The sequence below is a fragment of the Triturus cristatus genome, chromosome 3_1 (assembly GCF_964204655.1).
Source record: "Triturus cristatus chromosome 3_1, aTriCri1.1, whole genome shotgun sequence".
Taxonomy (NCBI): Eukaryota; Metazoa; Chordata; class Amphibia; order Caudata; family Salamandridae; genus Triturus; species Triturus cristatus.
The window spans coordinates 634,528,020-634,541,942 of NC_140583.1; the positions used below are offsets into that span (position 1 = coordinate 634,528,020).

Here is a 13,923-nt window from a genome sequence, read left to right on the forward strand (position 1 = left end):
TTACTGGAGGTAACAGGAGGGGTTGTTGGTCCCCAAGGATCCTGAACAGCCAATGGGACTTCATCCCCCAACCAGTTGAGCGCCAGAAGGTGCATTTGCAGAGTGGTGAAGAAAGGGTGTGTGGCCTCTGATGACCTCTCAGTAATCCCGCTGTGTGGGACTTATTGAAGGTAGCATGAAGGGTTGTTTGACCCCAAGGACCCTCAGCATCCAAGGGGACTTCATCCCCCAACCAGTAGTGCTTTAGGAGGTGTGTTTGCAGAGTGATGTAGAAAGGAGGCGGGCCTCCGTTGACCTCTCAACAATCCCACTGTGTGGGACTTTTAAAAAAAAAATGTATTTACCATTTAGTATATCATAGGAATACAGTCATAGGTGGTCACTGTCATTGTCATTGCAATTGAGAAAGAGAAAATGGAGCATTCAACGTCAATACACTAATCAACATTGAATGTGTCTATTAGAGAAAGCATACCAGCAAGGCATAAAGAACACAGTCCCGAAGGCCCATCCCTCCACCCCGAAAGCAATCTTACCCCCTCCAGCAACAAGACTATAGGCCCACCTGTGTCCAACCACCTCTTATGAAGCAACATAGGCAAAGAGTCATGAGTACTGCAGGGTACCACAAAGCAGAGGAAATCAATCACTTGAAAAGAGCGAAGTTAGTTACCCAACCCCTGTAGGAACAATGCCCCGTTCCAGTTGGGAGCCAGTGGCTCATCGAGCTTTTTCCACATAGGACCTGTATGGACCCCAGATATCCTTGGGGCGGGAAGAGCTAGGCAGTGTACTGGAGTATATTTCGCTGTTGGTGTTACAGTAAGCCAGACTGTTCAGCCAGCCTTGCAAAGTGGGAGCTGACCTACGACCCCAGTGAATAGCTATTCCTCTTTTAGCTAGCAGCAGGCTGAGAGATTCAAACCTCCTGATGCCCTTAGAGAAGTTGACCACATACCCCAGTAGTGCCACTTCAGGTGTGGGGACGAGTGACAGCTCGGTCATGTCGCCTAGTGTACTATGCACCCCCTCCCAGTTTGACTGTAGTTTCGGGCAGGACCATGTGACGTGTGGAAAATCAGCATGAGGGGTGTCGCATTTACAGTAGGTATGGGGTCTGGATGAATCCAGTCTATGGGCTCTGGAAGGGGTGATGTATATTCTATGCAAGAACTTAAAGTGTAGTAGTTTATGCTTGCTGTTGAGTGACACTTCCTTCGTTACTGCACAGCATTTAGTCCACTGGTCGTCTGTGATGGGGCGGCCTAAATCGTTCTCCCAATGTTTGCGGATCTTGTCGTCATTGACCGGAATCATCGCAGAGCATGTCTTATACAATTTAGATATGAGATGAACCCCACTCTCGTTTTCAATAATGAGCGAGAGCCGAGTGAACGAGTCCGGTTCAATGGGGAAACCAGGCAGCGTGGCACAAAGAGCCGAACGAATCCGGCCTAGCACAAAGCTGTACATAAATGTGGCGTCATGGAAGCGGACATCCTCTTTCACCCAGAAGATGTCACCATCCGGATACAAATCACCCGGTTTAGAGATATCAAATTTGGCCAAAGTGCGCTGCACCAGTTTTTTACCTGTGATTGGCAGCCAGTGGGCGTTGGGGACAGGAAGAGCTGAGGAATACAGTGTGGCGGCACCTGTGACTCGTCGCAGCTTGTCCCAGGCCCAGCTGGTAGTGGAAACAGTCTGAATTTCATTAGGGTCTCTGGGTATACCCTTGGGGAACACAGTGGATAACCACTCGGGAAGGATGAAATCCGCCTCTGGGCGGAGGAAGGGAATCCTAGCGTCAGGGTGGAACCATGCAAAGGCATAACTGCATTGGGCCAACAGATAATACAAGTGAAAATCCAGCACCCCGAACCCTCCCCTCTCGTATAATAGAATGAGCACCTGCCAGCGCACACAAGCTTGTTTGCTCCCCCAGACCAATCTGATAAGGTGTGACTGCAACTTCAAGAAGAAACTGTTCAGGAGGGGAATCAGAATATTGTTGAAAGGATATAAAAATTTGGGGAGCACCACTATCTTAATGACCAAAACTCTGCTGGCGATAGACAGTGGCAACTGCGACCATTTTTCCACTTGAGCCTCGAAGGCGCTGATTGCTTGCCCATAATTGAAGCGAAGGATCTGGGCGGCATCAAGATGGATGTGAATGCCCAAATACTTAACTGAGTCAGAGCACCATTCGAGGGGGAATTCACAGTCCAATGAAGTTGTACTGGAGGTTAAGGGAAAAATAACTGACTTGCGCCAGTTGAGGCGCAGGCCAGAGTGTTGACCGAATTAGAGGATCTCTCTAATGAGCGGCTCCAAGTTCACCTGGGGATCTCTGACATCGAGGATGGTGTCGTCTGCGTTGTGTTCAGATTGGTCTTGAGTGCTTTTTTCCACTGGGACAACACTCTACCATGGGAGTAAGGCTCCCAGATAGTGAACGCTCTGATTGGCTGGCCACAACATGAAAAAAAAATTTGCAGGCAGTCATTACAGGAGTAGTTCCCTAGCCTGAGTTTGTTTAAGAAACAATTTTAGTGAGAAGGGTAGAGATAGTGATCCAGCACGAAATCGGGGGGAAAAAGAGGGCAAATTTTACAACTATCCTTCCTGCGTCGCAGACCCGACGTCACACTAGCTCATTCACACACGCAGTCATTGGTGGGGCCCATAACACCAACACTCATACGTTTTCTCTCTCTCGCTCGAGTCTGCACGCAGGAGGGAAAATGACAATAATCAAGCGCTGGACATGTGGGGGAGTACCTTATTACCTATAGGGAAGAAAAGTTATTTTACAGAATATACATTTGCATCACCACCTATAGGATCCTAACCTTAAACATCAAGGCACTCCACCATTTGGTCGACGGACCAAATAGTTGGACTGGTGGATGGTGATTTAGAACCAGCTAAAACACATTTAAGCCTAGGAATCCTCTAATCTCTTCATAGAAAAACCACAAACTCGTAAATTCTGTTAATCAAGTATTTGTTTATCTAAATATTGTTTAAAATCACTATTAGCATTTTGGTCAATCAAAGTTTAGAATTTTGTTCAATCAGCACAAATCGCATGACATTTATATTTACCTATTCTTGCTATCGGGATTTTTCCTAATTCATTTGGCTCTGCATAACCAAATTTAGCCGTTTAATTGTCCCAATAAAGCAGGCCAAAGCTCAAAGTCCGAAAGTTCTTTGCTCAGCACGTTACAGTCCCAAAGATCTCCAAAGGACCAGGAATCGTGCAAGCATCTGTCATCGCCTGTGGGGTCGATAGGGGTGTGCAGTCATCGAAAACTGCAGAATGCCAGCCCCTCCCTATTCTACTACCTTTTTATAATGAAATTCGGGATAACATGAAACATTCTTAGACTAAGGAAGCAGATGATTGGTCAATTTGATGAATTTTGTAATATCGTCCAATTTTCACATCAGTCTGGGTTCTCATGGATTTTGCTGGTTCACTTCCTCTGTCCATGTCGTCCTCATGCAGCATTGTAAAGTTTTGCTTGTATGTCTCAATTGTTCATTTAGACCAGATTTTACTGACTGAAGTTTGGCAGTCCTCCATGTTCCTATCCTTGACCAGGAACACTGTGCTTCTACTTGAGGTTGCCTGGAGGTCTACGGAGCCATCCGAGTCTGCGCAGTAGGCATCGTGCTCACGAGACGGTGGACATTTCTGAACTCCATTTTGGATGCCATGTTTTGGTAGGTCCAAATGCCAACTTAAGCGAAACAAACACAAAAGAGTAATTAATAAACAGAAATTAAGATTCTAATTTTAAACACTTACTAATCCCTTTATCTATTAGTATTTTCCTAGCTTTTAGCGACATTTAAATCAATAAAACTCACCCTTCGGTCCAAAACAGGAACGCAAACAACACAAAAGTGACATAAATCATGCGATATCCTATTACCACATTTACTACTATTAATAGGCGTACAAATTTTAGTTATTAGAGTCATTCTGCCATGCAAATAGCAATAAGTTCCACGTGTAATTGGTGTTTAATAAAGGTGCAAATAGTTGAATTAATATAACAAAGCAAACAGTTAATTCAAATTATAATATAAGTAGGTTATGTAATTAGTATTTTTATGCAAAATAGAGGAGGTATACAAAATTTTGCTTTACCTGCTCCATCAATAGCATGCCCCCCTTGCACTTGTGGAGATAATGAAGAGAAATGAAATGATATGGCAGTGCTTATTTCAATGGCATAATAATAATAACTGTAGAATCCAAAGGTTGCAGCAAGGTTGGAGTGTTACTGCTATTGGTTTTGCTAGAGGACCATCTTCGGTTAGATAGTTAATTTACTGTAAGTCTAATTCATGCTACTTCGTGCTCATGGGACTGGCTTTCTATTTTCTGGTCCTGTATCAGAAATTAGTTTGTTCATTCTGTCACTTTACTGTCAAAAGTCCCTCAGTGGACAGAAAACCATCACTCTGATGTTCCTTCCTGAATCAAGCATTGTTTTTTTTTAATTTAGACATCCTAAGGTTGTTTGAAGTGAGGAGGGTCTGTCTGATGCTCCTGGCTGATTCCTGCATCAGGTGTCCTTTTTTGCATCCTTAGTTTGAAAGCCAAATCCATGCCAAACTCTGTGTTGGTTTACATTTGTTCAAAACACTATTTTAAAGATAATGTGAAGAGTGCAAAGGTGCTCAATAAAAAAATGAATGCAGAAGAAATGTCTGCTGATTAACAGTGCATAAACTAGGTATAGTTGCATCTACACTACACTACTACACTACATTTCACAAATACAGTGTATTTCAGTGTCATATCAATTTTTTGACTATTTCATTTTCTTTAAATAGAGAGTATCGTGGTAGTACCTAGAAAATACTCTTCTCGTTACATTTAAAAAAACAAAAAAACAAAAACACTACTACATTAAAAACCAGAACACAGACCAAGTGCAGTCTAAACCATAAAGTACAGCTGTAGCTGTGGCATGGAGAAAAGTGGCATATAGTGAAGTCGAGTGGTTTGTAGTGGTGTAGAGTAGAGTGGTGTGGACTGAAGTAGCATAAAGTGAAGTGACACAGAGTCGAGTGACATAGAGTAGAGTGGCATGTGTGGCCTGGGGTAGAGTGGCACTGTGTCAGTGACTTAAAGTGGCATACAGTGGAGTGCTGTGGAGTGAAGTTGCATAAGGTGAAGTGACTTAGAGTACAGTGGCATGGAGTAGAGTGGCATAGAGGAGTGGCACTGTGTGGCGAGAGGTAGAGTGGCATAGAGTAGTACTGTGTGAAGTGGAGAGGCGAGGCATAGAGTGGCATACAGTGGAGTTGCAGACAGTGGAGTGGCATAGAGTGGAGTGGAGTGGCATAAAGTAGAGTACTGAAAAGGTAAAAGAGCTATCTGCTTGTACCTCAGTACGTAATAATGGCCAATTTTTGGAAAGTGTAATATATTTAGGTCAGAAACCATGGGTGAGGCTGGGCTAGAGAGGAACATGGCGGCCGCAAGCTAAACGGCTGCGGTCCGCTCTCCGGGGGGGGGGGGGGGGGGGGGGGGCGCTTATGGTGTTAACGGTGTCCCAAAAGGTCTAACTGCAAATTTTATTCCACCCGTACCGAGGTAGGCCTACCTCTCCCCCCGCCAATATCTTAAGAGGGTTATGTGTTGTGATTTTCTCCCTTTCTGCCCCGATGGGGGACCGGACCGAGATACCTGTGGCGAAGATGGCGTGGCTGGCGGCTGGCGCTGGGAAGAGGCGGCGCTGAAGCTCCGAAGACAGGATCTGGCCCGATTTCGACTCCGGGTCATTGGGGGCAGAGCCAGCACTGGTGCCGGCGTATACTGAAGCTCGAGCTTCTGGGTCCGTATAGAGTGCGGGTGGAGGTCGAGACCCGACACCCAGGTAGGGAGTCCAGATCAGAGCTATTTCCTCCCCGAGAGTAACGGATGGGATGAAGGCGAGAGGCGGCTTTTTTCTTCGTTTGGAGGCTTGGGTGGCAATATGAGTCTCTCTTACAAAACGGCCATTACAATTTCTAAATTGCTCACAGAGGAGGAGGCTCACTTAAACTGCATGGAGATAAGTGGTGAAACAGGGACAGGGATAGCGGGCGCCTCACCACCTAAAATAAATATGTATATTTTACGGGCGAGAGTGGCGCACTCATCTAATAACATCGATATCACTAAGCCTGTTTTCTCTCCACAAGTTGCCCCACCCGTTTCTGAAGTAAGAGCTTCTGTAACACAGCGCAAACAAAAGGAGTCACGAAGGACGACGGGGCTGTTTCTAAGGGGGAAGAGGCTGGTAAGAGGAAGGGCAAAGGTAGGGGGAAGAAGGCATCACCCCCAAAAATAAAAATTACCCACTCATTGAAGACAAACTATAAGGTCATGTCCTCCTCAACTGCCTAAATTGCCTTCGGCTGTGTCCACTCAATGAACGTGGGCCAAGATAGTCCTCAGGTAGGTGAGCATAGCCCTCTGAGGCCCCCAGCGGTGGGCATAAGTCATCCCCAGTAGGAAACATGCGTAGCACAGGAGGAGATGCCTAGTGCTCAACAGGAAAACTCAGTAGGGAGTATTTACGGCGCACCAGCGATACACCAAGAAGTGAGCCTTTCGAACAGATATTATGCCCTGGCCACCCATGACCCTCAGGAAACGCCACAGAGTGTTCTGGAAACCACTGAAGACCTTGTGATTATAAATCCCACGACACACTCCTTGGCAGACATCTTACTCGCCCTGAAAGACTAAATGTCAAGTAGATTCACCGTCTCTGAGATGAACCAGGCTGAGATGACCAGTAGATTTTTGGTCTCAGAAGCAAATCAGGCAGCCATCCAAGCCTCTTGCGAAGTGCTGACTAAACGATTAGACGAAGTTACCCTAAGAACTGACGCAATTGAGTTGGAGATTCCTAAAATTAAAGAGACTATGTATACTACCTCCGTAGAAATGGTTAAGTTATCAGCCCAGAACAAAGAACTTAAGGAAGACCTTGAACGTTTAGAAAACCACTCTAGGAAGAACAATTTAAGACTCTTGAACGTCCCCGAAGCCCTTAAAAGATCAGACATAAAAGGGTTCGTGATTTCCCTATTAAAGGGGACTGTTTTGAAGAACTCATCCGATGTGGATCTCGTTCGTGAAATACAAAGGGTTCATCGTGATCCCTTTAAGAGGAACTTAGCTAGGCAAAAACCAAGGAAGATCCTGGTTAATTTTTTGTCATACTCAGTTAAGGAGGAGATATTATCTTTAGCTCTAAAGGAAGGCAAGATAACATCTGGAGGTCTAAGTCCCTTTTCTTTTTCTATAAGATCTGACGTTTCCCATATTACCGCAACAAGACAGTGGGAACTGGGGAAGAGGCTCGAGGAGCTAAACAACATGGAGGCTAAGGCTCAGCTGAAGTTTCCCGCATTTTTGCGCGTAATGTGGAATAACCATATGCACCAGATTCGAGGAGGCCAATGCTCTTATTGCAAAAATCAAAACAGAGTTGAGGGGTAGGGAGGGGGGCCGCTGAGGTGTTAGGTGGGAGGAGTTATAGACAGGAGTTAATAGGCAGTAAGACCCAAGTAAGACCCTAGTTTCAATGTATTTTTCTAAGCACCGGGGGAGCAGGGACTTAATAGGCTTCACCTATTGGAAGGGAGGGTTCCTCATGGGAACATGGGAAAGGGAGGTTGGGGCACGGGGGAGGGGGAAGGGGAGGGCAGGAGGAGGAGGAGGTGGGGAGGGGGGGTTCACTGGGTGGGGTGCAGTGGGTAAAATAAAAAAAAATAAAACCTCATCTCACTTAAGTTTGAAGAAGGTCTGTCCTGTTGGTTTAAAAAGTCAGCTAGCTAATGATAGGAACCTCATTAAAAGATAGCAAGGTCACCTTTATAACTTGGAATGTTAAAAGGTTAAGGTGCCCCCGAAGGCAAAGATTGATTTTGAAATATATATAACTTTCCCCAGCTCAGATCTGTATTATGCATGAAACACATTTAAGTTTTATAGAAAGTCGTTTAACTTTTTCCAGAATTCCCTGGATAAAATGCTTTTGCACTTCACAACAGACGATTAATAGCAGAGGTGTTGCAATTTTGATTAAGCACGGGGCTAATTGCTCAATTAAATCAGTGCTGACAGATCAGACTGGGAGATGGATAGTTGCGCAGCTGGACTTCGGAGGGACAGAGCTAGTATGTGCTTCATTTTACGGCCCCAATGTTGATGATGCGACATTTATCTGTAAGCTACAATCTAAACTAATTTTGGCAACCCCCCCTGTGATTATAGGTGGTGACTTTAATTCAAACCCTGAGGAACTGCTATCAAGGGGCCTCTGCTAGGATCCTTCTAAACAGCATGTTGACCTCTAGTTTTAATATCCAGAGAGGAACTAGACAGGGCTGCCCTATTTCCCCTCTCCTGTTTAACATCTACATAGAGCCATTAGCGCAAGCCATTAGATTAGATGACTCAATTTACCCTTTTACGTCTCAACAATATAGCTGTAAGTTAGCTTTGTATGCTGATGACTTGATCTTATATACCAACAACCCTGAGGTGACTATCCCTAGGGTTGAAGCCCTACGAGAGGAGTTTGGTTCTCTCTCAGGTTATTTAGCCAACACCTCAAAGACCGAGGTGATGAGTTGGAACATCGACTAATGGGAGAGTATAACCAGCAATGAGTTTAGGTACCTAGAAATACACATTGTTAAAGATCTGGATAAAATCCCCTTGATCAATTTGAATAAAATCACAAAGGAAATAGACCGCCTCTTTAGTAGATGGAGGATCTTCCCTTGACTATCTACGGGAAGGTAAATTTGGTTAAGATGGTCATTCTCCCTAAATTGACTTACTTGTTTAATGCGGTCCCACTGGGGTTTCCCAGTAAGAGCTTAAGTAAGGTTCAGGGTAAGATCTGGAGCTTTATTTGGGGCGAGAAAGGTGAGAGGCTTTCCTGGAAAAAGCTGAGGCGCAAGCTTATAAAAGGGGTTTTGGCCCTTCCGGATATTGGTTGGTACTCAGTTGCTTTCCAATTTAAAGGTATCTGGATGTTACTTTCAAAACCAGAGGAGTCAGCGTGGGGAAGACTGTTGGGTGAAATGGCTATGATGGAAGGTGGAGGAGGCGGAAAGGGCTTTCTGTATAAGTTTGGGGCCCCAAGGTATTTTAAACGAGTACACCTGAAGGTCCTTAAGGCAGCCTTGGAAACATGGCACAAAGTGAGACGTAGATGGGGAATCGGATATTTTTCAGATTTTGCACTTATCTGGGATTCCCCCGGTACTCCTTTATGCCTCAGGGACAGTTTGGCTGTACCTATTAAGAGGGCGGGCATTAACATCTGGTCGGAATTGTTAGACGCAGAGGGGATTTATCCTTGGGAATTGTTAAGGGCTAAGATCGGTATTGGGTTTTCCAGGTTTAAGTATCTACAACTTGTTTCCTGGTTTGAAGCTGAAAAGGAGGAGGTTAGAGGAAACTGGGAAACAGAGTTTTCTCTTCAAACACCGCAGCCAATTAAGAAGGAGATATCTATGTGGTACAACAAGTTATTGGATGTGGAAGATCTGGAAATACCATCACAACTCTCAGTGTGGAATCAATCCCCCCTTGAACCTATTATAGATGCCCTGTACAAGCCTTCTCTGAAAGTACTATACAAATTTATCAAACCAGCAAGCCTAAAAAAGAACCACTTTTTTGTTATTAACAGGCTTTATTACACGCCCGCCAAAATATCCAAGTTTGACCCATCACCTATTCCTAAATGCCCTAGATGTATGACCTATAATGCCAACGATATTCACATCTTTTATGAGTGTCTCGAACTGAAAAACGTTTGGAAGAGGGTGGGAGACGCTATTTGTGGCATTTTTAAAGCGTACATTGAAGTCAACCTGTCTCTAGTATGTTTTCGTGATGACGGATCATTTAGTCAGAATGCATCACAGCCACAACGCGGGTTATTATACGTGGTGCTTCTCGCCCGGAGAGAGGTTTGTAAGAAGTGGAAAGACCCTCTACCCCCGAAGAGTGATGACTGGCTTAAAGCTGCTTTTGCCATGGCGCGCTTAGATCAAGATGGAGTAGGGTAAAGCTCGATTAACACTTGGCAACCCTTTTTGAGCTGGGGTCGCAATTTGAGACTAATATAATCACTCCTATGATTACACCAAGCTCCAACTAAATAGAGCTGGTTTGGGTGACCTAAGCAAGTGTGGTAAGCCGAAGGGTGCTCAGATCGAAATATCGGCTTTGTAAGATCCGCAGAAGCTTATTGGTGAGATGAGGACAAAAAAAATCTTACAAAAAAATAAATAAATAAAAGAAAGTGTAATATATTGGGTGGCTTAAGCCAAGCCCTTGCACTAGGCCATGGAACCACAGAAGAGAAGTTTAGACATGTAGCAAGGTGTCAGACTGTATGCCTGGAATGTTTCCTTTTATCATAAGGCGATAACCGATTCATGATGTACTCTTATTGCGCACTAGCCTTTTTCATTATAGAGCCCTGATGAAGTTCCATGAATGTATCTTGGGAACGAAATACGTTGGCTGGTCGTTCATCAAACTTTTGAATAAAGAATTTTCTTTAAGAATAACAATGGACTAAATCTACATTCTTGGTGAACCTTTTAGCTTTCATCAAAATTCGAAAAGTATTCAATATACTTTTAGCAGTGGTTAATAATTAAATCATTGTGTTTTTTATTTGTGTAATTGTATTTAATCGAAAACATAAATACTTAGATTTCCTGACATTTGCGTCAGGTACAAGCATCACTGAACTCTGAGTAGAGTGGTGTAGAGTGCAGTGGCAAAGAATGGTGCAAAGTATAGTGCAGTCAGGAGAGTGGAGTAGAGTAGAGTGGCATAGAGTGCAGTGATGCAGAGAAGAGTGGTGTAGAGTGCAGTTACAAACAGTATTTTGCTTCTGAGTAGAGTGCAGTGGCATGGACTGCAGTGGTGTAGAGTGCAGTTGCTTAGAGTGGAGTGATACAGAGTAGAGTGGCGTTGAGTGCAGTGACATAGCACAGAGTGGTGCAGAGTTGATTAGAGTGGAGTAGGGTGCAGTGGCATAGAGTGCAGTGGTGCAGACTGCAATGGTACAGAGTAGAGTTGTGTAGAATATAGTGACATAGTGTGTCGTGGCATAGAGTGAAGTGACATAGATTAGAGTTGTGCAAGGTAGAGTGCAGTGGTGTAGAGTAGAGTTATGTGGCATAGAGTGCAGTGGTGTAAAGTAGAGTGGCGCAGAGTAGAATGGCATAAAGTGCAGTGACATAGAGTAGAGTGGTGCAGAGTAGAGTGAAGTGGCATAGAGTGCAGTCGTGTAGAGTAGAGTTGCGTAGAGTACAGTGGCACAGAGTGCAGAGACTTGGAGTAGAGTGGTGTAGAATAGAGTGCAATGGCATATACTGCAGTTATGTACAGTGCAATGGCATCGATTAGAGAGGTGCAGAGTAGAGTAACGTAGATTCCAGTAGAGTAGAGTGGTGCAGAGTGGAGTGCAGTAGCAATGAGTGGTGCAGAATGGAGTGCAGCACCATGGAGTGCAGTAGCATAGAGTAGAGTGGTGTCAAGTGCAATGGCGTAGAGTGCAGTGTTGCAGTGTTGAGTGGTACATAGTAGAGCAGTGTGGGCTGTGGAGAACCCCCTCTTGCGCTCACTGCACTTACATTTGGAATCCATTGCATCTCATTCCTCCAGGCGCAGGAACTGCCATCAGACTTGGGAGGAAGAAAATCAAAGAAAGGACATTAGAATGGAGGCAGGGCTGGGAAGGACAAACGTGCCACCAACACTAAGAAAGGGCTTCTCTTTCCTGGTGCAGGGGGGTTGGAACTGTGACCTCAAAATGGAAGACGGACCAGTATGAGGAAGCACAGCAGTGTTTGGAGAGGCACTTCAAGGAGAAGGTAAATGACAGAGTGCTGGAGAGGGGGAGGAACCTGTGAGAAGGAGGTCTGTGGATCACTGTGCAGGAGAGGTGGAAACAAGGGCGAGTGAAGCTGACCCCCTAGAGGATCCCCAGGAGACGTTTACTGAGGAGAGGTAGATACCGCCGGAAGATGCCTGCAAGACGGCCACAACTCAGGAGAGTTGTAGCAGCATGGTGAGTGGCCTGTTAAGGGGTAGCCTGAAAACACCTGTGGAAAGTGTGCTCACTGTGTGGTTTGGAAGGGTGGTGGGAGCACGGGTGTCGCCTTGGTGCTCTTTTATGCTGCTCTTCAAAACGAGGCTCAGAGACCTATTTATCTTTCCTTCTGCGTCTTCCACAGTTTGCCTGCCTTATTGCTTACAGTTGTTGACTCACAAAGGTGTGTTGCCTACATCTGGTGGAGGGGTATTATATACTAAATATACCATGAGGTTACACTTGGCATTACAATAAATAAGGAAAGTGGGCACACCTATTGTTCCTGGTCACTGAAGGTTCTCGAAACCCCAGTGAAGTTGGTGATTAGACAAGCTCTGATCTCTGGTGGGTATATCAGAAAACATGGGGCAGATCATGGTATCACGGGTGTTATGGTGAAGGAAAACCAACTGCACAGTGGGGAGCTAATGCTTAACGCCTCCTTTCCCATTTCCCTGAGGGTAGTGGCAGCGACAAAATCTGGGAAGACCTGTGGAGAAGGAGAGAAACCAAAACCTCCCATGTTATTGCCAGCTATCCGCTCCGGGGAGCAACATCCATTAGACAATTTACTAGTCTGTTGTGTGATACCAATAAATTACTAAGATTAGTAAATCAAATCAGCCTCCGAAGCCATATATCTGCCCATCCCTCCTACATGGTTGTAGAGTTCAGTGGTGTAGAGTGGTGAAGAGTAGATTAGAGTGGCATGGAATGCAGTGGTGTAGAGTGTGGTAGAGTAGAGTGGCAAAGAGGGCAGAGGCATAGCATGTAGAGTGGTGCAGAGTAAAGTGCAGTGGCATAGAGTAAAGTGGTGCATAGTACATTGGCCAAGAGTGCAGAACCGTGGAGCAGAGTGGTCCAAAGGAAAGTATAGTGGAGTGGCATCAGGTACAGTGGTGCAGAGTTGAGTAAAGTGGCATAGAGTGCAGTGGTGTACATCTTTATTGCATAGTGTAGAGTGGTATAGAGTAGAGTGTCATAAAGTGAAGTGACATAGAGAAGAGTGGTGCACAGTTAAAGTATAGTGGCATAGAGTGCAGTGGTGTATAGTAGAGTGGGGTAGAGTAGATTAGAGGGGCATAGACTGCAGTGGCATAGAGTGCAGTGGTACAGTGTTTAGTGGAGCAGAGTAGAGTGGTGTGAATTGCAATGGCATACTGTCCGGTGGCATAGAGCAGAGCATAGAGGCATAGAGTGGGGTAGAGTGCAGTGGCATAGAGTAGAGTGGTGCAAATTAGAGTGCAGTGGTGTAGAATGCAGTGGAGTAGGGTGGTGCAGAGTAGAGTGATGTGATGTAGAGTGCAGAGGCATAGAATAGAGGGGTGAAGATTGAAATGGCATAGAGGGCATTGGCCTACTATAGAGTGGTGCTGAGTAGAGTGAAGTGGGATAGAGTGTAGTGGCGTAGAGTACAGTGGTGCAAAATATAGTTGTGTAGAGTACAGTGGCATAGAGTAGAGTGGTGCAGAGTAGAGTGCAGTGGCTTGGAGTGTAGTGGCATAGAGTAGAGCAGTGAAGAGTAGAGTACAGTGGCATAGATTACAGTGGCGCAGAACAGAGTACAGTGTAGTGGCGTAGAATGCAGCGGCATGGAGTAGGGTAATACAGAGTAAAGTAGTGTAGCATAGTGTGCAGTTACGTAGAGTGCAGTGGCGTAGAGTGGTGCACAGTAGAGTAGAGTGGTGTAGAGTGCAGTTGCGCGTGCAGAGTAGAGCAGAAAGGCTGTAGAGTGCAATAGTTTAGAGTGAAGTGTCGTAGAGAG

General features: G+C 45.2%; 1 long non-coding RNA gene across 1 annotated transcript in view; it reads right to left on the reverse strand.

Annotated features, from left to right (window-relative positions):
* Positions 1–2,993: 2,993 nt before the first annotated feature.
* The window catches only part of LOC146860677 (uncharacterized), a 46,236-nt gene continuing 35,306 nt past the window's right edge, over positions 2,994–13,923 (reverse strand). The window contains exon 2 of the long non-coding RNA XR_014978848.1: positions 2,994–3,752. This is a non-coding gene — a long non-coding RNA (uncharacterized LOC146860677). The remainder of the gene's footprint in view (positions 3,753–13,923) is intronic.